The sequence below is a fragment of the Primulina eburnea genome, chromosome 4 (genome assembly GCF_022965805.1).
Source record: "Primulina eburnea isolate SZY01 chromosome 4, ASM2296580v1, whole genome shotgun sequence".
Taxonomy (NCBI): Eukaryota; Viridiplantae; Streptophyta; class Magnoliopsida; order Lamiales; family Gesneriaceae; genus Primulina; species Primulina eburnea.
In genome coordinates, this window is record NC_133104.1 from 33,917,822 (window position 1) to 33,926,518 (window position 8,697).

Below are 8,697 nucleotides of genomic sequence, written 5' to 3' on the forward strand. Positions count from 1 at the left end.
CTCTATGAAATATGCTAGAAGATAAATGTTTGTTGTTGGACAACTTGGTTAAATTCGAGCTTATGTAGATACTCTTCATATCGAAATAATCGGATAGCTCGAATTGTATGTCCGTTTCATCTTGTATCAACGGTTATATGTATTATATGAATCAGTCGAGTTTGACTCTGAGGATGCAAAATATTCGAAGAACCACAAAGAAAGGAGATTCTTACATGAAATTTTGATTTTGAAAGAAGAAAAAACAGGCAAGCTACTTGAGTTTCAATTATAAATCAAAGTAAGAGAACGATGTTGAAAACAAAACATATGTCGGAGTTAACTTTAAGCACGCTTTCTATTTAAAATAGTAGACTTCGTCAGTCGCTTCATTCTTCTGTTGAGTCGAGGCAATAATGCTTTCTTTGAATGATTTGATGAATTTGCCTATCGATCTTATTTGTCTTTGCTTCTCTAAATCATATTTCATCGGTAAATGTTTTTTTTTTGTTTCGATACTCTAAAAACATTAAATGATCTCTTTATTTTAACAGTATAAAAATTATTAATAAATACATTATTTTTTTAACACAGGAAGAATGCTTTTTGTTTAATAGAAATCCTATTGTTTTTTATATTTCTAAAAATAAAATAATTAAATATTTGTGAAAGCTGGTTATAAAATTAAAAAATAACCATATATTTTTATTTTATGCAGAGAAGTCTATAAATCATAACGTGAATTCATATTCTTTTGCACTCATAACAAAATTTTTTTAAATTAAAGCACTATTTTAAAGATAATATAAAAACTAAAAAATATGAAATAATCACAATATATACATACATATTACATACATACATACATACATACATACATACATACATATATATTATAACTGAGTAATAAAATAAAAATATAAAAAATGATCACTAAAAAATAACTCATCTTAGACACTAATTCATCTTAGAACTTAAAAATAAAAATGTATGTAGTTACGCTATTAATAGACCACACACATATTATTAACACAAAAATTCTTGTGAGACAGTCTATGAGTCAATTTTGTGAGATAGATCTTCAATTGAGTCATTTATGAAAAATTATTATTTTTTTTATTGTAAATATGAGCGATGTTGACATTTTTACAAATTTAGATATGTGAGATCGTTTTACAAAAACCTAATCATTTTAACGATGCACACACACGATGCATTTGTAAAATATGATTATTATTTATATGAATAATGATATTAATAGATCAAGTTGATTCATGAAATCTTATTATAATTTTTAATTATTATTCGACTAAAGGTAATGTAATTATATTAAATATGTAAATTTTCAAAATAATATGTAAATTTAAAATTTTAAAATGAATTAAATATTATAATTATGAATAAATTAAATAAAAAATAAATAAAATATTTTCGTAAAATCTAATTGATATTACGTAATCGAACTACTAAGATTTCAACCTATATAAAATATTTTTGTAAAATTAATTGACATTATATAACGGAACTAGTATAGATTTATATTAATCATCCAAATCCCAATTATGCGACCCTTTATTATTTCTCTCTTTTAAAAGAAATGAAATGATCACATTTGGCGCGTTTTGATAGTGCTCTCATAGACGCATCATAATGTTCGTAATCACCACTCGCTATATCCACTGTACACACTGTACATCAACCGTCCAAGCCAGCGCGTGATTTTTGATCTCTTGTAAAGAAAGTGAAATCCAACTCTTTAAACGCTGCAAATTCCATGAATCAGAAATGTTTCTGCCAGAAAGCAGAGTACGTCGCGATCGTCTAATTTTCAGTAAAATCAATCCGAAATTTACCTTTCAATGCTCTCTTCTTTTGATTTCTCGCGCTACCCTTCGATTTTTCTCTGCTCGCGAAAACCTAGAAATCATTTGATGTGTGTTGCTCGGAAGCACCGCCGCCTCAGCTGAAGTTCACAAAAACCTTGAAAAGTTGGAGTTTTCTAGCTGATTGTTTTCGACATTCTTCGGTTTGAGGTATTACCTGTGGTGTTCTTTTACTTTTTCCTTCTGGTAAAATGTTGAATGCATAGTCTTCACTCTGGATGAGTGTGAAGATGTCATTTGTGCTTGGTCTGATTTTTAAAGCAAATGCAATGAGATTATATTGACAAAAAAAAAACAGTTGTGTAATGGGAAACAAAAATCGAATATGAGTAGGGAAAAGAAAGGAAATTTTTTGGGAAAGGAAAGGAAATTTTAAAAAACGGGCGGTTTTGAGATTTTACGGAGGGAAAAGAAAGGAAAATGTGTTATAGATTTAGAAGAAAAATTTAAATTCCAAATGTGGTGAGCCTATTTGTGGGTAGGGTAGAGCTTTGAGCTTAAATATATGTTGATTGTTGTGTTGCTGTATGATATTTTTCTAATTTTTGCTCTCGAGGTAGTCATTTTGGTAAACAATCGTTTAAGTTCATGCAAATTCTTCTATTTATTACTGAAGATTGAGATTTGGTGAAACTATATAGTCGCTCTCTCTAGATTGAGAGAAATTCATGGTTCGTTAATTGTTATCCAATTTTTCATTTGGTTAGTTCAAAATAAACTAATGCAGAGAAGATTATTAGTATGTACGTAAATTATTTAATCACATTCTTTTTTGATTAAATTGATTTTTCTTTGTTTGCAAGGATTGGAGGTTCAAAATGTCTCGCAGAAGAGAAAGACGGAGTGACGGAAAAAGAGATTCTGAGATAGAAGCGCTAAGAGTCAGATACTTTAGAGAACTCAGAGATGAGAGAGTCAAGATAAGAGGTTCTGGGAGGCATCTCGTATGCCCTTACTGTCGAGATAATGGAAGAAGAGAGTATGACTTCTGGGGGCTAAAAAAGCATGCAATTCGTATTGCTGATGACTCGAAAAGTGAAAGCTTCAGAGAAATAGCTCAACATTTGGGGCTACTCAAGTATTTGGATTGGTGTGCACCAATGGAGAGGATTTCATCATCATCAAGTAAAAGAAGTCCCAATCGAATAAAGAGTCATCCAGATGACAAGAGCAAGTTAGAAAAACCTACGGAGAAAGCCATCTTGCCAATTGAACGAGATTCGGATTCCATATTGCTTGCACCTGTGCTTCCACATACTCATAAAGGTGGTGATGAACCTATTGTTTGGCCTTGGATGGCAGTTATTGCCAACCTTCCAGTTGAAAAAAAAGATGGAAGATATGTCGGTGACAGCGGAAGAGGACTCAAAGAGAAGTGGATAAGCCAAGGATACAATCCTGGGAAGGTTCATCCTCTGTGGAACTTTCAGGGTCACTCGGGTTATGCAGTTGTTGACTTTAGCAAAGATTGGGAGGGATTTAAGAATGCTATGGCATTTGAAAAGTCATTTGAAATGGATCATCGTGGGAAGAGGGATTGGTATGCATCCAAAGACAGAGGAGATAAGATCTATGGTTGGCTTGCCCGTGAAGATGAATACAGATCAGGGGGGATTCTGGGTAAACACCTCCGGAAGAATGGAGATCTTAAGACCGTGTCTGACATACAAATTAATGAGAAGAGAAATAACATGAAACTTCTATCCAATTTGAGTGAGGCATTGGTATCGAAGAGCAAAAAATGCGAAGAAATAAAAGAGAACATCAGCAAGACTGAAATATTTGTTGGAGATAATTTGGCTCAAATGGAAGATATGGTTCGAAAATTTAACGAAGGTACTGTCTGCTAGTCAAATGTTAGTTCTGTTGAATGCTTTATTTGAAATCTACATTATTTCACATGCATGTTCTGTGCAAAAATTCTCTCTTTATATCATGCTGTTATGTTAAGCTAAAGAAATAAATTTAATTCTTTAGCAAAAGGCTATAACTAATTACATTTGCTGTTTAATTAAGAAATGAAAGGTGATAATAATTTTTTTTTGGTTGCTGTTCAAATAAGAAATGAAGAAGATGCAGGACCATGCATCTGATCAGCTGAGGAAAATTTCAGAGGACCATGTCAGTAGTAAAGCAGAGTTGGAGGCTCAGAGAGAAGTGCTGAAATCGAGGGAGAAAGAATTGAAAGGACGTCAGCATCTGAATCAGAGTGAAAGGAGGAAGCTCTATGAACAAAAGAAAATGGTAATACATATACAAAGTGTTTTTATCCATTCATTACTTCTGATGTCACAGAAAATCAAAGAAATTGGGTGAACAAAGGACTAACCCACACCCCATTCATGGAATGTGATACATTACTTTTCATACTGTAGGGAGCAGGGGGGCTTCGGGTCAGGTTACTTTTCACTCTACAAAGCAGAAACAAAATAATGTCCCCCCAATTATTGAAGATATAGGGTTTGCTTGCTTGGACATTCATGCGCTGTTTGCAATTTCATAAATTTGAGCTAAGAAAAGGATATTTTCACGAGTCGTAGAAAAGTTATACTGGTTTCTGGTCTTGTGATTGAATAACATGTCAATCTATAATCAAAAGTTTAATATCTGCAGATTTTTTCTGCTTTTCTTCCTTGTAGTCTTACATTCTCTTTAACGCATGCACAAGTTTTCAAGCTGGATTGCATAGGGTGGAGGTTGGTTTATGAGGAGTCCAGTTCATGTGATGTATTTAGCTGTGGGTTGAGTCATGGTCTTATACGAGCCAACACCATATTCACCTCATTGGCATCTTCTCTGGGGATGCTGGTGTTGGCCTTAGGTCTTGATTGATCTAGGTCTTTCCATTACTTAATAACCATACTTCCACTTAACCTGATGTTTACTTGGAGATGTAAGATCATTTCGACCTTTGTGGCTTTATTGTAATAGATGGCCATTCCTGCAAATTTCTTGGTACTTTCAGCAAAAAACTTTGAAATATTCGAATGACCAGATGACTTTCCACAGATTGAGATGGCAATTAGAGAACAAAAGAATGCTGATGATGAGATGCTGAAACTTGCAGAGGATCAAAAGGTCCAGCGTACCTGTTGTCCCTGTTGTCCCTTTAAACTGCTGTCTTGGACAAAGGAATTTCATATATTTCTCTTATCGGATATGTTTGTTTATTTATTTTTATGTTTGCTTACAGAGAGATAAGGAGCTTCTTCATAAAAAGATAATTGAACTTGAAGTAAAGCTAGATCAAAAGCAAGCTCTGGAGTTGCAGATCGAGCGCTTGAGGGGTGCTGTTGAAGTGATGAAGCACATGACTGAAGGAAGTGAAAACGATGAGAAGAAATTAAAGTCAATTGTAGAGGAGCTTCAAGAAAAAGAAGATGAACTTGATGGTCTTGAATCCCTCAATCAAGCTCTTATTGTTAAAGAGAGAAATACCAATGATGAGTTGCAAGAGGCTCGCAAAGTGCTAATCAGTGTGAGTTTTTCAGTAATTTTTATTGTAGACCATAGAATAAATCCATTTTTTTTTCCCTTCATTTCTTATGAAATGGAAACTATGTTTTTATTAAGCTGCAAGTTTTAAACTGCATGGCTTCATTTAATACTAATTGGGAACTAGTGACTGTTGGCATTTGGGATTATTATTTTTTAGCACGCCAGAAGTACAAGTGGTAATATGATTATATGTACAAGGACACTTAGCGTGACTGGATTTTCATGGGTAAAAAATGTTACTATTTTATTTTATTTCTAGCTCTTCCAGAGATGTATTATGTGTTTTGTGTGAATGTGTTTCCAGAGATTATTTTGGAAAATGTAATGTGTAAATGTGTTGCCAGAGATGATTTTGGAAAATGTAATAAATGTTTGGTGTTGTTTTTTGAAAGAGACGTCTTCCATTTTGTATAAGAACATGTGTTGGATTTGTAAATCACATCATGTATATCTATCCTTTTTGTAGTATAGTGTGGGTTATTTCAAAGTCTAGATTTTCAAGCAGGCAGGTTTGGGTTAATGTCTTTGCCGGATTAGACAATACATTCTTGATGTGGAGTGAAATTCTTAAATATTGTGAATTCTGCATATCTCTTTGAATTATTTTTATGATCCTAATCTTGTCCATGCCAATTTATCTTTACACGAATAATTATGTGAGATGAGTTTCAAAGAACTAGCTGAAGAAAGTTGATTTTTTACTTAAATAAATTACAGAATGTGTGTGTGTGTTTGATAACACATTGCATGTTTTTTAATACAAAGATTTTTTTAAAACATGTTTATGTTATTATTCTTTCTTTTTTATCTTTTACATGTGAACATTTATTCATGTTTTTATTTTATTCACATTGGTCTTTACTAGCTTGCCATAGACATATAATCACTCGGCAATCCTTCTTTTGTTTCATCAACTAGTTAATCTCTTTTCAAATAATTTTTCAATCCAAGGGAGTGAAAGATTACTTAAAAAATACAATATCAGATATGGTCCATGCTGGACTCACTATATTTGTGCAGGAGATCTGAGTGCCACTGTTTTACGTTGTAAACTTTGTTTTTTTAATTTTCTTTATTTTGTAATTAAATGTTGGAGCTATAGCTGACTATGCTTGAGTTCGAACTGCTAACTGAAGCCAGGATTGTCTTTTAAAACCGGAACAAAAATTGTTTTCTAGTTTCCTCCCAAAGTAGGGAGCAGAACCAATGACTTATGGCCACCACCACTTGGCGAAAGGGAGAGGCATGGGTTCAAGCCCATGTAAAAGCAAAAAAATCCCCCACCCCAACCCATTGTGTAATAATAATAATAAAAAACCACCAAGGACTTGTGATCCGCTGTGATTCCTATAAATGGGAACCTTGATCTGGAGCCGAAACCATATGGAGTTAAAATCTTTGACCCAAGTTTGTTAGGTACCAAGTATGTGTAGCCATCATAACTCATACTATAAATTACTGATTTGTGTAAATCAATTTTATTCTCTATTTTTATTTTTTCCCAGATGGAAAAAGAAAAATTCCAAATATTTTGTAAGGTAATTATTAACTAATGTTTGATTACCTCGAGTGCTGCACGTGCTGTTTGTTTTCTTGATTATTGGTGAGTATTAGCAAATTCGATTAAAGAGAGTAAGGGAACCACAATATTTTCAGTTCAAGAAGTATGGTCAGACCTACTCAGTGTCATGATAAAACATTTTGACGTGAGTGTGGTGCTGTGTAGTTACCTATTTCGTCATTTAGCATCGATGTCTATAACGTTATTTCTCATTAGTGTTTGCGGGATACCCGTGCCAACATCTGTGTGAAGAAGATGGGTGAGCTTGATGCGAAGCCATTTTTCCGCGTTGCAAAGAGACGATATTCTGATGAAGAAGAAGCACTTGAAAAAGCAGCAGAGATATGCTCCTTATGGGAGGATTACCTCAGGGATCCTGGATGGCATCCATACAAAGTCATCTGTGTTGGCGGAAAACACAAGGTATGCTTTTCATAGCAATGGCAACTTGAATTTCTGATTCATAATTTCTGCGTTCTGCATTGTTGATAGCTCCAAAAAAAAAAAAAACCTATTCAAATGCGTACTCAAATTATCTGAAATCACGTAGAAGTTCAAATGTAGGCCATTCTTTGAATCTTTGACCATTTGCATTATAAGATCTGAATCATCTTATTTATTGATCATGAATTTGTGATCTTGTAATTTTCTTATTTCCTTTTCTTTTTTTATTTCAGCCCGTTTGTATATCCATCTTACGTGCACATCTGTATTGGATTCTTCTAAGTCCATTTCTAATCAAAATTTGTCATCTCCTCACTCCATCTGCTTATTAATCTCCAATTTTGAATTTTGTGGGTTCTTATGGATTCCTTCAAATATCTGCCATCAGGCTAAGCGTTTTATCAATCTGTATGGTTGGTCGCATTTCTTGATTTGTCGCTTAACCTAGCATTATACTCACCATAACAAAACTCAATATTTTCATTAAAAATCCACATTCATGACATTTATTGTTAGGAAATACTTGACGAGGACGATGAAAAGTTAAAAGAATTGAAGACTGAACTGGGTGATGAAATATATGAAGATGTAACAGTTGCCTTGAATGAGATGAATGTAGTACAACCCAAGTGGTAGGTATCCGGTGCCGGAGCTGTGGAATACAAAGGAAAAGAGGAAGGCATCACTGACTGAAGGAATTCGACATCTGCTCAAACAATGGAAACTTTTCAAAGGGAAAAACTGGAGAAACTAAGTTTAGTATTCACAGCTTTCGTATTCCCACTTAAATTTAGGTTTATGGCTCGAGAAGAGAAGTATTGCGTTATATCTTCAATTGCTGTTGATTGTTTTTCAGATACTTTGGATCGACTTATTTTGACATATGGCATTATCTTGCATCAATTCCTTGATTCAATACTTAAATATTGAAGAAATATTTTTTCTTTTCAATTTTTGTTAGTAATTAAATAATTTTTTTTATAAACTAATCTTTGTACCATGTAAAATATGACCTTATAAAAAATTTCAAACCGGAGCACTTTAAAAGCTAGTAAACAAGAATTTTAAAAAAAATAAATGGAGAAAATGTTTGGAAATCTAGGAAATAGAAGTAGGAGAATGGGGTAGATTGTTTTTACCATTTAAAAAAATGTTATTGAGCAATGGGTTATTAAAAGACTTTGTATCTAAAACTATGAATGCATTATCTATAATTCAAATGCCAAATGCTTTGATCCAAAACAATTTTCAGTATTCTTTAAACTTTTTCTCAGTCCTGAAAAGCTATTTGTATCACGGGAAATTTAGGGTCCGTTCCCAGCAAGTGTCACT

General features: G+C 33.2%; 1 pseudogene; it reads left to right on the forward strand.

Moving 5' to 3' along the window:
- Positions 1 to 1,762: 1,762 nt before the first annotated feature.
- Positions 1,763 to 8,268, forward strand: LOC140830985 (factor of DNA methylation 4-like; annotated as a pseudogene).
- The last annotated feature ends 429 nt before the right edge of the window (positions 8,269 to 8,697 follow it).